This window comes from Triticum aestivum, chromosome 1B (genome assembly GCF_018294505.1).
Source record: "Triticum aestivum cultivar Chinese Spring chromosome 1B, IWGSC CS RefSeq v2.1, whole genome shotgun sequence".
Classification (NCBI taxonomy): domain Eukaryota; kingdom Viridiplantae; phylum Streptophyta; class Magnoliopsida; order Poales; family Poaceae; genus Triticum; species Triticum aestivum.
In genome coordinates, this window is record NC_057795.1 from 456,240,892 (window position 1) to 456,256,586 (window position 15,695).

The window sequence follows — 15,695 nt, forward strand, 5'->3', positions numbered from 1 at the left end:
ATGGTGCTGAAGAGGTGCAATGCAACACTGGAGGAACTCCTTCACCACCTGGGGCGCAGTCACGCCGAGGTCTTTCAACCTCTTCGACCGGAGCCAGACAAAGGAAAGGCGAGGGCTTGCAAGCTTCTCGTGGCCCCAGCCAGAGTTGGGGATAGCGGGTGACGACGGAGGTGAGAGCAGAGGGCTGAGAACCCCAACATCCACGTACACCCACCACGTCCCGAATCCGCTCGCAGGCGGCGGGACATCAAAATCGATCACCGAGGAGGCCGTCTCCGCCATAGCCTGGAAGATCAGGCACCCCGAGCGCTGCGAGGGGTTGGTCAGATGCAGCGAGAAGAAATGGCGCAAGAGGGCAACGGAAGGAGCAATGCCCACCATGGCCTTGCAAACAAAGGCGAAAACGGTGAGAAGAGCAACGGATTGGGGATCAAGGTGCAGCATGTGAATCTGGTAATGAGAAATCACGATGTTGAAGAAGGCGGAGAAAGGGGGAACCAGGCCAGCCCACAGGGAATTAAGGAAGAACCGAACCTCAATGGCTGTCCTGTCAATGGAGGCCCGGGACGTAGGCCAAGCCACTGTCCCTCCTGACTCGTTAAAATTGGAAGCGAGCACAGGGCAAACCTTGCCCATGGCCTCCTAATTGAGCACCCGCGATCGGTTGACGGCGGGCTCGATTGTCAGAGGCGGCGTGGCCGAGGACAGAGGCTTCTTCCCTTTATCTGTGCGAGTCGGCACCATGGCGATGGAATGGACTAAGCTCGAGTCAGGTTGGAAGAAGGAGTCGGGGACTCGAGGAGGAAGGAAGGATAGTAACCACACCGCCCGCGAGGAGGAAATAACTGCGTAGGGTGCCATGGCCGCCTAGCCAGGCGGATATTGGGGCAGCGTGGGGAAGTTGAGACACCCACGTCCAATCAGTCGCCATGCGTCGACCAAGGCCACAGGCTGTGGGGGCCCGCGGCGCTCCGCACTTGCCCTTTAGCTTCGCCGCTAAACCAAGTCCGAGCGCGCCTTTGGCCCGGGGGCTATTGTCGGTGTTCTGGAAACGGGGGTCCCCAGACTTGCCTACTCGCGGCCCGCAGCGTGGCTCCACCAGCGGCCCAGTGCGGCCCGTCTTCATCAGCCAACGCTCAAGACCCTCGCGAGGGGCCAAGCTACGCAGGGCGGACGACCAAGGCCTCCTCAGGGGCGGCTCACCAGGTAGGCTCGCAAGGAGGCGGAGAGATCAAGGCAAGGGGTACCTCGCGAGGTTCCCGTGACGTAAGCCATGATGACTAAGGGCAGGCGGGCGCCTGGCGGGTGGCAGCGTGCACAGTGTCCTCGTTTACCCTTTGATGATAAGGGGGCAGGCGCAGGCCCGGAGTACCGAGGCATCAGGAAAAGGTTTCCATATCGGTGCAACAAGACCAGGACCAGCAGGACAGCAAGACGGAGATCATCATGGAGCCCAAGACGGCATCACCACCAGCGCCTTTGACAGGCGAATACCATCTTTAGTCAGGATAACTTGTACTAGTTGTCCCCTTTCAAATTGGCCGTTGTTGGATCCCTTCCCGCTCAATATTTGGGGAGAGGAACAGGGCCTCTATAAATAGGACTAGCCACCACCATAGGAAGGGACGGAAAACAGATCGACTAGTTCCAGCTAGAACACCACCCACAAAGCACAAGAACACCTCACCTCGTGAGGCTGTTCTTCCCCTTGTATTGTTCATCATCAGCCCAAGAGGCAATCCACCACCACCACACTGGAGTAGGGTATTACACCACAATGGTGGCCTAAATCAGTATAAATCTTGTGTCTCTTGTGTTGTGAATAGATCAGGCTAAGCTTAGAAACTGCGGTGAGGCTGAGAGGCGAGATTCGGTAGGGGGGAATCTTCGTGCGCACCCGAGTGTTCGAACCTCAAGGGTTTTGCCGGAACCCGAAATCCAACAGACTTGGCTTATAGGCGAAGCCAAATGGCAAGTGCGGAGCACCGTGGGCCCTAACTGCGTGCGGCCTTGATGACGCGTGGCAATTGATGAGACGTGGGCGTCTCCACTTCCCCATGCTGCATCGGCAATTGTTCGACTTGACAGAACGACGCTGCATGCAGAAGATCATCCTGGCGCGAGGTCGTGGAGGCTGGCGGTTGGCCTTCCTTCTCTATAAATATGGGGAGGGGCAGAGCCCCTCGCCCATATCTCTTTCGTCTTCCTGCCGTCCGCTTCTTCCTTCTCCGTCTTGCTTCCATGGCACTAACTAGGAGGTTCTCAGTAGCCAAAAAGGGGAAGGCCCCTAGAGAGAGGCCTGATCCTATCCCGCCAAAGAAGCGACTCCACCTCCCTCGCGATGCCAGCGTGGGGGGAGAGGTGACCAGGCCTTGGTAATCGAGGCCTCCGCCTGGCTTCCCCCTTCCCATGTACGCCCCCACTTGGGATGAGGATGTGCGCCATCGAGTGGCCCCCAACGATGGGGGAGGACCGCCATTGTCTTGCCGACCATGCCACGGACTCACGCCGAGGGCATCTCGTGTGAGTTCGTGGTGTGGGCAGTGATGCCTCCCGATACCTGGATCTGACTCCCAAGGTTCTTCGCCTCCGAGTTGCCTCCGAGGGGGCCGCTTGAGTTGTGGCTGCAGCATGCCGGATGCTGCAGCTTGTCCACCAGAGTTGTGGTCGAGCTGGTGCCCCCCGGAGACGTCTTCATGACCGACGGATGGGATGAGGTCGCGCGGGCTTGCCGTGCAGAGGGAGCCCTCATGATCCACTTCGAGTATGATGGCGTGACCACCTTGTTCTTCAAGGTCTTCAACGAGGAGGCCGAACGGCTGGAGTGCTACCCCGCATGAAGCAGGCCGCGGAGCACAGCCGTGGGCGCTGGACCCGCTTTTGTCCCCTTTGGCACCTCCTCCAACAACAGCGATGACTCCTGGTAATCCAATGACTCTCCTGGGCCTAGCGAGTCTCCGGAGTCTAGCGACGATAGCTACGTGCCGCCGAGATCCCGCTGTGGTCGAAGCACAGCAGCGGCTGCCGCCCGACGTCGCCGGTGACGCCCAACGGCTTAGTAGCATTCTTCCTTCTTTTGCTTTCCCTGCACGGAATGAAAACCAGCCCCCGTGGGGTTTGTAGGGGTCGGAATGTATTTAATACAAGTGTTGCTTTCTTTGATTCTGTGGCGAATTCACGTATCCTAGTTTGGCAGGATTCCTCCCTTTTCTTTTCCCTGGACGATGCGATGCTCTACACCGACGGGACCCAGTCCCCAGGCAAGCTTCAGCCGTCGCTAGTATGCCAGGTCGCGATGCCGTGATCAAGGATAGAAGGTGAGCGGACCGAGGTCCGGTGAGAGCTCATGAGGCACGATGCTCACGAGGTCCCCGTTGGCGTGCAAGAAGCCGCCCAGAGAATTAAAAGGGGGAGTGAAGCCGCCGGAGTGGGACTGCGAGGCTGGGGCATGCAGGGAGTGAGGCTGGTGCCACAGCAAAAGTGAATTATCTCTCGGTGTTCATGATCCATCGGGAGGAGGGTGCTTGCTCCTGCGTCTGTGGTGGTATTATTAGGCGTGTCCCACAACGACCACCCTCTTGCCTCGCTTGCCCAGGTGCTCTACATCCTCGGGTCCCGGCCCTTGAGTGAGCTCAGCCGCCGCTGGTATGCCAGGTCGAAGTGTCGTGGTCAAGGCCAGGGAGTGAGGACTGGAGAGCCAGTAGGACCTCCCGAGACGCGATGCTCGGGACCTCCCCCTTTAACGAGCAAGCAACTCTCAAGACAAGATGGCGGTCATCCAAACCGGCCCGTGAATCATCATTAGGTGAACCTGCAGGTTAGATGACAGGAGAGGCCGAGAATCGCTGTGGAGCGGGCCGCCAGCCCGGGGCCCTAGGCACCAGACGAAGGCACCAAGGACGTGGTGAGGTGGCGTGTGCGAGGCGGGTCACGAGCCAGAGCTCAGTCCTTGTGTTTGTCAGTGTTGCAGGGACGGACCCGAGCACATGCGCCGTGCCGACGTGAGTAGCCATGCAGCGAGGTGAGCGAGGGACAAGCCAGCAAATACAGGGAGGCCGCGAGGCGGTTAAGACTCGGGGCCGCAGGGTGACGATCATAGGTAAACTCATAGAAGATGGTTAGACAATCCTGGTGAATGCAAAATGATACACGCCACAGGGACAAACCCATACAGCCTGGGAATGATGCAGCCCGAGGGGCGCCCCCAACTGAACGAACTAGAGAGATGTCACCTGGTACCGTCGCTGAAGAGGTGTTGGGGTAGCAGAAGACGCGCGCTACTGTAGTTGTTCCTCACGAGCCGCCGTGGCCCCGAGCCTTGGGAGGCCCAGAGGGTCCCGGAGGTTCCTGGAGGCGCTCCTCCATCTCCACCAGGATCACCTGGTGCCTGGCTTCACGAGCCGCCAGAGCATCCCTCATTCAGCACTGGAACACCACGGCTGCGCCTGGCAGGCCGAAGGGCATGCAGACGTAGCTGTGGGGTGGACCCTCGCATCAACCGACATGAGACGGCCAGAAGAGCTGCCGAGATGCGGCCCTGTTGAGCCCTGGAATGTCGATGCATATGCGGAACTCCTTACCCTCGCTAGGGCAGTGAGCCGCGCCTCGCGGTAGGCGACGGTCGCCTTGCAGAACCCTTGCCTCTTGAATCTCCTCGATTGCCTTGCTGATGAACTCCTGAACGTCTGGCGCCTCCCGCTTGATGCCTTCTCTTGGAAGCGTGCTCTGAAGAGCGCCTCCACATGGTGCCCGAGTGCCTCCCTCGTGACCCTGGCTAGGTCTAAGGCCCTCCTGAGGAGAGCCCCCGAGTCCTGCCTGAGAGGGGAGCCGGGAGCACCTTCCTATGCGATGGGTGAAGGCGCCCCGTTTGGGGATGCAAGGCTAAGCGCGGCGTCCTCGGGCGATGCTTCCTTACGAGATCCCTGACCTAGTTGGAGCTTCTTCATCTTGGGGGAGACCTCAAGAGGAAGGGCACCACCCTCATCTTTAGGGCTCTCAACTGCTGCAACTTGGAAGGCGCGCTCGAGGGAGCACATCGCGTCCTTCTCCTGGCATGCGACCATGATGACGCCGTCGCTTCCTGGCATCTTAAGGATGTTGTAGCCATGGTGCATTGCTACCATGAACTTGGTCAGTGTCGGGTACCCTAGGATGGCGTTGTAGGGCAGGCGAATGTCAGTGATGTCGAAGTTGATGAGCTCGGTGCGGTAGTTGTTGTGTTTGCTGAAGGTGACAGGGAGGCAGACCTGCCCTATCGGGTGTGTGGAACCGTCAGTCACTCCTGAAAATGGCTTAATTGGCTGAAGCTGGTAGTGGGACTTGGAGTCTGTCGAGCATCTGAACGGATAGGACGTTGAGCCCCGCTCCACCATCAATGAGAGTCTTGGTGACAACCACGTTGCTGATGATGGGAGAGCAGAGCATGGGGAGCACGCCGGCAGTGGCCGCGCACTTGAGTTGGTCTGAGGAGCTCATGGTGATGGCGCACTTTGACCACCTGAGAGGGCGAGTTGCTTCGGGCTTGGGGAGTGTTGTGTTCACCTCGCGCACGAACTGCTTGAAGACGTGGCGAGAAGCTTGGGCTTGCGAGCCGCCCAGGATGTAGGCGATGGCTCAAGGCTCCTGGAATCCCCCAGCCCACTCGTCCTGGTGGTGATCTTCATTCCTTCTTGGTGGTGGAGGCAGTGGAGGCAGACCGGGATTGCCCTGAGGGCGCTCCTCACGAGGCTGCTCCCTCCAGGCGCCCTTGCGAGGTTGGCCCTGCCAACGGTCCTCCCGAGGATGATCACGCCACTACTGGCGATGGCCGCGTTCGTCCCAGCATCCTCCGCGGCCCTAGCCTCGATCATTGCGCTCGGGGCGTCGACCGAGGCGCCTGTCGCGGAGGGCCCTCTGCTCCTGGCAGTTATTGGTGTCGTGGTTGTGGACTTTGTGGAAGACGCAGAACAGTCGGTTGATCTTGGATGACTCGGGGTGGTCGTAGCCGTGCTTCATCGCTGGCTCTGCTGCAAGCACAGTTGGCCCTTTGCGCTTCACATCCTTGCCCTCGGGGAGGTTCAGGAGCCAAGAACGTGCGCCATCCTTGAGGGCCATAGGGAACCAGTTCACCATGATCTTCTCGTTGCCACTGGCCGCCTCGATGCTCAGCTTGTAGAGTTGCAGGAACTCGGTGGGGTCGGCAGTGCCATCATAGCATGGGGGCAGGTCAGGCTTGAACTTGCTCGGCCAGATGACGTTGCGGAGCTCCTAGGTGAACGCGCGACACCCTGTGGTGGCCATTGGGGCCCGCCAAGGGGGTAGAACTTGGTCCTGGTGCACGCGTGCCGCCACCTCCTGTGGCAGCACGCGGGCCTGACGCGGGGTTGCAGGAAGCACGCGCGCCTGCCCTTGAGGCCACTGCACCACTTGGCAGCTCACCTCCTCCCGAGCAGGCGTCGGGCGCGGTGGTTCGCGCCGCGGCGCCACACGCCTTGGCTTGATGATGACGCCCTGGGCCAAGGTTGGTGGAGGAGCCCCGTGAGCCACGTCACCTGCAGCAGGCGGCTGCTGGGGCGGCGAGCTGGCTGGTGCAATGGAGCCCCCTGCTGTGTTGACAAGCTCAGCAATTCGCTCGAGCCATTGCTCATAGAAGTCTTCGACCAGGTGGTAGCGAAGGAGATCCCGCGCCATGAGCAGAGCGGCCTGTGCGTTCATCGGGTCGTGCCGTGCATGGGCGGATCAAGCTACTGGGGTCATTGACAAAGTGGTAGTGCGCCCGTTGCGGCGCACCGAAGGGTAGAGCAAAGAAGCTTGCTGCTCATGGCCGGTAGGGCCCATGGCAGCGTTGGCCACCGGAGAAGGAGCACGTCAAGCGCAACCATCGCCCGCCGGGGCCGTTTGAGCAACGCGAGCAGCGACTACGGCTCGGTGCTCGGCGTGAGCCCGGCATGCGTCGGCCATGGACTTGTCGGAGTGGAGGTGGATCGATCGGCGGAAGAGAAGATCTGACGCACCCCTACCTAGCACGCCAAATGTTGGATTACGGGTTCCACAAACCCTTGAAAGGTTCGAACTCTGGGGTGCATGCGGAAATCTCAACCTACACAGCCTGCCTACTCGCGATTCTCCTAAGCCTAGCGCGTCGAGCTCAAAGAGACAGAGACACATCAGTTTATCCTGGTTTAGGCCACCTTGCGGTGTAATACCCTACTCCAGTGTTTTGGTGGATTGCCTCGAAGGGCTGAGGATGAACTGGTACAGTGGATGAACTGACCTCAGGAGCTGAGGTTTCCTTGAGCTCAAGAGAGCTAGTGAGGTGGTTGAGTGAGAATGGATCTGATTGGAATCATATGCCCCTCTATGGTGGTGGCTAAGTCCTATTTATAGTGGCCTTGGTCCTCTTCCCAAATGTAGGTGGGAAGGGATCCCACAAGGCCGGATTTTAAAGGGGACAACTAGTACAGCTTATCCTGACAAAAGTAGTCTTCGCCTGTGAAAAGCCCCTGGTCGTGATGCTGCGGTTTGCTCGGTGATGACCTTCGTCCTACCGTCCTGGTGGTCTTCGTATTGTAGCACGGGAATGGAAACCTTTGGCTGATTCCTTGGGACTCCGCGCTTGCGGCTTACCTCCTTGCACCGAAGAGGAAGCTGGCGCTCTGTGCTCGCTGGCGCCCGCCTGGCCTTGATCGTCATGGCTCACGTCAGCTGAGCCTCACGAGGTGCACCTTGCATAGAACTCTCCTCCCCTCGGGAGCCAGCCTGAAGAGCACGATCCCCTTGGGAGCCTTGGCGTCGTCTGCCTCGCGAGGCTTGGCCCGTCGCGAGGGTCTTGAGCTGTTGATGTAGAAGCTGGGTCGCACCAGGCCGTCGATGGAGCCACGTGGTGGGCCGCAGACAGGCAGGTCTACATACCCCCATATCCGGAATGCCGACACTTTCCAGTAACAAGATTGAACTAGGTATGAAGATACCGACGATCGAATCTTGGGCAAGTAACATACCGATGGACAAAGGGAATTACGTATGTTGTCATAACGGTTCGACCGATAAAGATCTTCGTAGAATATGTAGGAGCCAATATGGGCATCCAGGCTCAGCTATTTGTTATTAACTGGAGAGGTGTCTCGATCATTTCTACATAGTTCTCAAACCCGTAGGGTCCGCACGCTTAACGTTCGTTGACGATATAATATTATATGAGTTATGTGATTTGGTGACCAAATATTGTTCGGAGTCCCGGATGAGATCACGGACATGACAAGGAGTCTCGAAATTGTCAATAGGTAAATATTGATATATAGGATGATGGTATTCGGACACCGAAAGTGTTTTGGGGGGTACCGGGTACTTATGGGGTCACCGGGAGGGGTTTTGGGCACCCCCGGCAAAAGATATGGTCCTTATGGACCAAGATGGGAAACACACCAGCCACAAGGGGCTGGTGCGCGCCCCATATGGGCTGGCCTAAGGAGGAGAAGGGAAGGGGAGAAGGGAAAGGAAAGTGTGGATTGGGATTCCCACTTCCTTCGTTCTCCCCCCCTCCTCTTAACTTCCCCCCCCCCGACAAATATGGCAGGAGGGGGCGCGGCCAAGGGCAGGAGCCCAAGTAGGATTCAGACCTACTTGGGGCGCCCCTTGGCCTTTCCCCTCTCCCTCCCATATATATATATATGTGGGGGGAGCCTAGCACACCCCCAATCAATTGTTAGCCGTGTGCGGCACCCCCCCCCCTCCATCGTTTACACCCCCGGTCATATTTTCCTACTGCTTAGGTGAAGCCTTGCGGAGACCACTTCAACATCACTGTCACCATGACATCGTGCTGACGGAAGTCATCTACTACCTCAATGCCTTGCTGGATCAAGAAGGCAACGGACGTCACCGAGTTGAGCGTGTGCAGAACGAAGAGGTGCCATGCGTTCAGTACTTCATCGATTGAAGCATGAAGTTCGACTACATCAACCCCGTTGTGAAACGCTTCCGCTTACGGTTTACGAGGGTACGTAGACACACTCTTCCCATCATTGCAATGCATCTCCATGGATTGATCATAGCGTGTGTGTAGATTTTTTTCCATGCAATGATTCCCAACAACAACACAATAGAGATAAGTATTTCCCTCAGTTAAGAACCAAGGTATTGATGACCCATAAGTATAGGGGATCTACTGTAGTCCTTTTATAAGTAAGAGTGTCGAACCCAATGAGGAGCAGAAGGGAATGACAAGCAGTTTTCAGCAAGGTATTCTCTGCAAGCACTGAAATTATTCGTAACAGATACTTGTATGATAAGATAATTTGTAACGGGTAATAAGTAACAAAAGTAACTAAGGTGTGGCAAGGTGGCCAAATCCTTTTTATAGCAAAGGACAAGCCTAAACGAACTCTTATATAATGCAAAGCGCTCCCGAGGACACATGGGAATTATTGTCAAGCTAGTTTTTATCATGCTCATATGGTTCGCGTTCGTTACTTTGATAATTTGATATGTGGGTGGGCCAGTGCTTGGCTGATGTCCTTCCTTGGACAAGCCTCCCACTTATGATTAACCCCTCTCGCAAGAATCTACAACTACGAAAGAAGAATTAAGATAAATCTAACCATGGCATGAAACATATGGATCTAGATCAGCCCCTCATGAAGCAACGCATAAACTAGGGTTTAAGCTTCTGTCACTCTAGCAACCCGTCATCTACTTAGTACTTCCCAATGCCTTCCCCTAGCCCAAATCATGGTGAAGTGTCATGTAGCAACGTTCACATAACACCACTAGAGGAAAGACAACCTGCATCTCATCAAAATATAGAACGAATACAAAATTCACATGATTACTTATAACAAGACTTCTCCCATGTCCTCGGGAACAAACGTAACTACTCAAAAAGAATATTCAAAATCAAAATCATAGGAGTATTAATTATCATTAAGGATCTGAAAATATAATCTTCCACCGGATAAACCAACTAGCATCAACTATAAGGAGTAATCAACACTACTAGCAACCCATAGGTACCAATCTGAGGTTTTGAGGCAGAGATCGGATACAAGAGATGAGGTTTGAGAAGAGATGATGCTGGTGACGATGTTCATGGAGATTCACCCCCTCTCGATGAGAGGATCGTTGGTGATGATGATCGCGATGATTTCCCCCTCCGGGAGGGAAGTTTCCCGGACAAAACAGCTTCGTCGGTGCCCTAGATTGGTTTTGCCCAAGTTCCACCTCGAGACCGCAGGGCTTCGTCCCGAAAGCTTCCTTCTGATTTTTTCCAGGTCAAAACACACCATATAGCAGAAGATGGGCACCGGAAGCCTGAGAGGGGGCCCACAAGGCAGGGGGCGCACCCAGGGGGCGCGCGGTGCGCCCCCACCCTTGTGGATGGCTGGTGGGTCCCCTCTCGTGCTTTCTTCACCCAATATTTTTTATTAATTCCAAAATGACTCTTCGTAAATTTTCAGGACTTTTGGAGTTGTGCAGAATAAGTCTCTAATATTTGCTCCTTTCCCATTCCAGAATTACAGCTGTCGACATTCTCCCTCTTCATGTAAACCTTGTAAAATGAGAGAGAAAAGGCATAAGTATTGTACCATAATGTGTAATAACAACCCATAATGCAATAAATATCAATATAAAAGTATGATGCAAAATTGACATACAAACTCCCCCAAGATTAGACCTCGCTTCTCCTCAAGCAAAAGCCGAAATCGATAATCATGTCAACATGTTTAGAGAGAGAGGTGTTGATAAAATAAAATATGGACATGAAGGCATCATGATCAGAACAGCAACATATAATGCCATATAATTTCTTATGCAAAAGTAACAATTCGTTCACAAGGTAAAGTATGAATCAACAACTTCATTGAAAATGAACAAACTATGATCTCAATCATTGAAGCAATTGCAATTTATTGTAACATAGGAAAGAGTCAATTCTAGAGCTTTTCAGCAAGTCCACATACTCAACTATCATTTAATCTTTCACAATTGCTAACACTCATGCGATACTTATGGGTTCAAAGCTTCAATCGGACACAAAGAAAGATAGGGGCTTATAGTTTCACCCCCAACCTTTTACCTCAAGGGTAATGTCAACAACAACAAGAAGAAGAAGAAGAAGACGAAGAACAAGAAGAAGAAGAAGAAGAAGAAGAAGAAGAAGAAGAAGAAGAAGAAGAAGAAGAAGAAGAAGAAGAAGAAGAAGAAGAAGAGAAGAAGAAGAAGAAGAAGAAGAAGAAGAAGAAGAAGAAGAAGAAGAAGAAGAAGAAGAAGAAGAAGAAGAAGAAGAAGAAGAAGAAGAAGAAGAAGAAGAAGAAGAAGAAGAAGAAGAAGAAGAAGAAGAAGAAGAAGAAGAAGAAGAAGAAGAAGAAGAAGAAGAAGAAGAAGAAGAAGAAGAAGAAGAAGAAGAAGAAGAAGAAGAAGAAGAAGAAGAAGAAGAAGAAGAAGAAGAAGAAGAAGAAGAAGAAGAAGAAGAAGAAGAAGAAGAAGAAGAAGAAGAAGAAGAAGAAGAAGAAGAAGAAGAAGAAGAAGAAGAAGAAGAAGAAGAAGAAGAAGAAGAAGAAGAAGAAGAAGAAGAAGAAGAACAATGTCGGAGTAATGGGCAATGGGTAGGCTCACCAGAGTCCCTAGATTTATCAAGACTTTGGGTCAGCTCCGCCTAGCTGGACCCCAAGCTGAAGCTCCACCCTATGGGGCCGGCTGGCTCAGCGGCCGGCTGGCAGAGGGAGGCCGACCCAAGTCTACGACACTTGGGTTGACCTGCTCCTGGCGGCCGCCCCCCAGAGAGGGCGGCAACAGGCAGGCGGCCACCTCACGACTACGGTGCGGCCGAGCCCCCATCAAGAGTACAAGTCCGAGCATGGCTATAGTGAAGCACATCGCCTCCAACGCTCGAGGCGAGTGTGGCTACAGTGCTCTGTACAGACGGTGATCTCTGCACGACGGGGCACTGTGCCGTATCGCCCCTGACGTCGCTCCAGGCAGGCGGAGCGCTGCTGCCCACGACGGTCTGTTGGTACGGCCTACCAGAGGCAGGCCCTACCGGGCAGTGACCCCAAGGAAGACGGCGGAAGCTCAACCAGACGGATTCAAGAGGGGTCGGCCTCCAGCCGGCGGCCGTCCCTTGCCTAGAGGCGAGCACGCCATTAAGATGATAAGACCAGGTGTGGCTACAGTGGCCTCCCACCAGGTGGCGGGACTGTACCCACACTGAGATGACCAAGCCCCCGTCACCAACGACACGGCTACAGTAAGCAGCCACCAACCAGTTGGCGGGGCCTACCAGGCGGCGGGCCCCAACGGTAGGCGGAGAAGCCGGAGGCTGGAAACACTAACAGCTGGGCCCAGCACCCGAACGAATTACTATTGTACCCCTGGGGGGTAGGCCTATATAAACCCCCAGGCCACCCATCCAAACGGTTCCCACTCCATTAGAACTAGCCACTCCCCTATAACAGGAAGAGAGCTAGCATTGCCTCCTTCTGCCTCTAGCACACAGCTCAAGGAGCACCATTGTATCACTTGTGCCTTAGTGATCATGCGAAGACCCCACAAAGCAGGACTAGGGGTGTTATCTCCTAGGAGAGCCCCGAACCTGGGTAAAGTACGCCGATGTTCGTGTCTACGCCTCATCCCGCTTCCAGGCACCGGCGACGTTCTACTCGCTCCCACCATGATAAGCCTTCTATTAGCATATGTCGCACCCAACCCCCGACATTTGGCACCCACCATGGGGAGAGATGCACCGTCTCCCGGAGATCTGCTCTGGACCGGAGCATTGTTCCTTCCTGGCGAGCGAAGCCAGCCCAGCACGCCCGACGGCATCAGCCCTAACGCGCTACATGGCGCGGATATCGCCTGCGCGGCGAGCTGCCTCGCCGACCTTGTCGGCGAGATCGACCTCTCCGATGAGCCGGCCTCCGACGCGTGAACTAGCTACCCTGAGAGTCGCCTCATTAGCCTCCTCGACCAGCTCCATGTCACCAATGAGCCTGTTGTGGACCTGGAGTTCGTCGGCTCGACCAATCCGATGATCGTCGACTCCGACATGGCGTCACTCGACGCGTTCCCCACCAACGTGGTGGTCTACGACGAGCCGCCTCCTCGCGAGTACAGTGCTGGGAGCACCGTCACGGAGGTACTCGTCATCAACAGTGAGGAGCACTTGGACGGGCGTGCTCAAGATCCCCTCGACGCCACTCAGCGCGACCTTACGGCGCCCACCCCCGAGGGCGCGGACACTGAGATGCTGGAGGCATGCCGCCTCCAGCTTCTCAAAAATGTTGGCCGCCTGGCCAGCATGCGCCGACTTTTGGACACCTACCGGCGCGAGATGGATCGGGCCGTAGGCGGCATGCCGGCTCCCGAGGGGCCTAGCCGCCTCGGCACAGTTCGGCAGTGTGGTGCAACCATCGCCAGCATGTTTGGGGCGGAGCGCCCCATCTACGCCATGCCTGCAGAGAACATCCAGGCCGCCCAGGCGGTAACGGATGAGCTGGACAAATACGACGGCGACGAGCGCCGCCACATGACGGAGCGAGTCCAGCAGCTCCTAGACGCGGCTGCCGCGCAGCACGAGGCCGCCTGCCGCGTTGAAGTCCCATCCCGACGAAACAACGAGCCACCCCCATGCCAAGATCATGGGGCGACCTCGCAGACGCTGACTGGTGGTGCCCGCGGAGGAAAGGGCAACGAGCCGGCTGCCAGCCGCAGTCGGACGCACCTCTCCATCGAGCGGGACAAGGACGATCGCCCTCGTGCAATAGAGCGGCGAGGTGACCTGCCGCCTCCCCTGCCTCATGGAGCGAGGTGCCCCACTCCGCCTCCTGTCACGCATCCGACACTCGGCGACCGCCTTGGTTGTCGAGAGGGAGTCAGAGAGAATGATGCTCGCCATCGGATCGATCGTCTCAATCGATCCCTGGCGCTTGAAGAAGAAGATGTGTTGGGTCCGCCCTGTTTCGGCCCCCGAATCTGAGATGAGCCCTTCCCCAAGGGATTCACCCTCCCGCGAGACACGCCCAGGTACACCGGCTCCGTGAAGCCGGAGGACTGGCTGGTCGACTACTCCACAGCCGTCATTATAGAAAACAGCAACAAGCGTGTTGCCGGTAAATACGTCCCGCTCATGCTTCAAGGCACTGCCCGGACGTGGCTCAACAGCCTGAAGCCCCGCAGCATCAACAGCTGGGTTGATTTCACTGAGTTCTTCATCCGCAACTTCACCAGCACCTACAAGCGGGCACCCAAGCCTCGACAGCTCTCCTTGTGCATCCAAGGGCCCACGGAGTCAACTCGCGACTACCTCACGCACTGGACCGAGCTGCGCAATTCCTGCGAAGGCGTGCACGAGGTGCAGGCGATCGAGTACTTCACCGCTGGGTGCCGAGAGGGAACCCTCCTCAAGCATCGGCTCCTCTGCGATGAGCCCGAGACCCTCGATGAGCTGCTGGTCATAGCCGACAAACACGCCACGGCCGACTCCTCCATGAAGGCGGAAAGTCTGGTTGATGCGTCCGGCAAGGTGGCACCTCAGGCCCCTCGGACTCTGGCTGGTGACACTAGTCGGCGACAGCAACCAGGTGATAACAAGCGGAAGGCCACCCAGCCGGCTTCCACCAGCCGGCAGGTTGCAATGGTCGAGGATCAGCAACCAGAAGGGCAGCCGACCCCCAAGTGGCAGAAGTGTGGCAAGTCCAATTGGTTGCCTGCTTTCTCTTACGAGCAAACTTTAGATGCACCCTGCAAATTCTATAGTGGTGCGAAGCCATCCAACCACACCACTCGGAAGTGTCACTGGCTCACCAGAATCGCCAAGGGAGATGGACTCCTGCCTCCTCCGCCTGCCGGACCGCCGCCTCCTCAGCCCCAGCAGCCTGCGGCCCGACCAGTCGGTGCCATACAAGACGAGTACCCAGAGGAACACGGAGCCTATGTTGTGTTCACCAGCGTGGCCGACGACAGGCGCAGCAGACGGCGACAACAACAAATGTGCAAGCAGTGGCCTCCAACACTCCAGAGTTTATGCATTAGTCCGAGAAGCCTATCAGTTGGAGCAGGGCCGACCACCTGGAAGTGATGCCTTCCCCTGGTTCGTATGCCCTAGTCTTAGAAGCAACCCTTGCAACGAAGAGGCGAGCCGCCCGTTTCTCCAGAATCCTGATAGATGGCGGCAGTAGCATCAATATCCTATACCGTGACACAATCGAGAAGTTGGGAATCAAGCAGAAGCAGCTCATCCCCAGTCGGACTGTATTCCTTGGCATAGTTCCTGGCCTTTCCTGCTCGCCAATCGGCAAGATCCAGATTGATGTCCTCTTCGGAGACAACAATCATTTCCGCCGAGAGCCAGTTTTGTTTGAAGTGGTGGACCTTGAGAGCCCCTACCATGCACTGCTTGGCCGGCCTGCTCTTGCCAAGTTCATGGCAGTCCCCCACTATGCCTACCTCAAGATGAAGATGCCGAGTACCAAGGGGATCCTGACGGTAGTCGGAGACTACAAGAAGTCGGCCGCTTGTGCCACAGATAGCAGCCGGCTGGCCGAGTCCCTCGTGATTGTAGCCGAGAAGCGGCTCCTTGACCGGGTGGTGGCGTTGGTAGGCAAGAAACCGGAAATGTCACCCACCCCCCGGGAGTCGGAGGTTGAGGGCTCGTTCAAGCTTGCCAAGGAAACAAAGAAAATACCCTTGGACCCGGAGCACCCGGAGAGGCACGCTGTCGT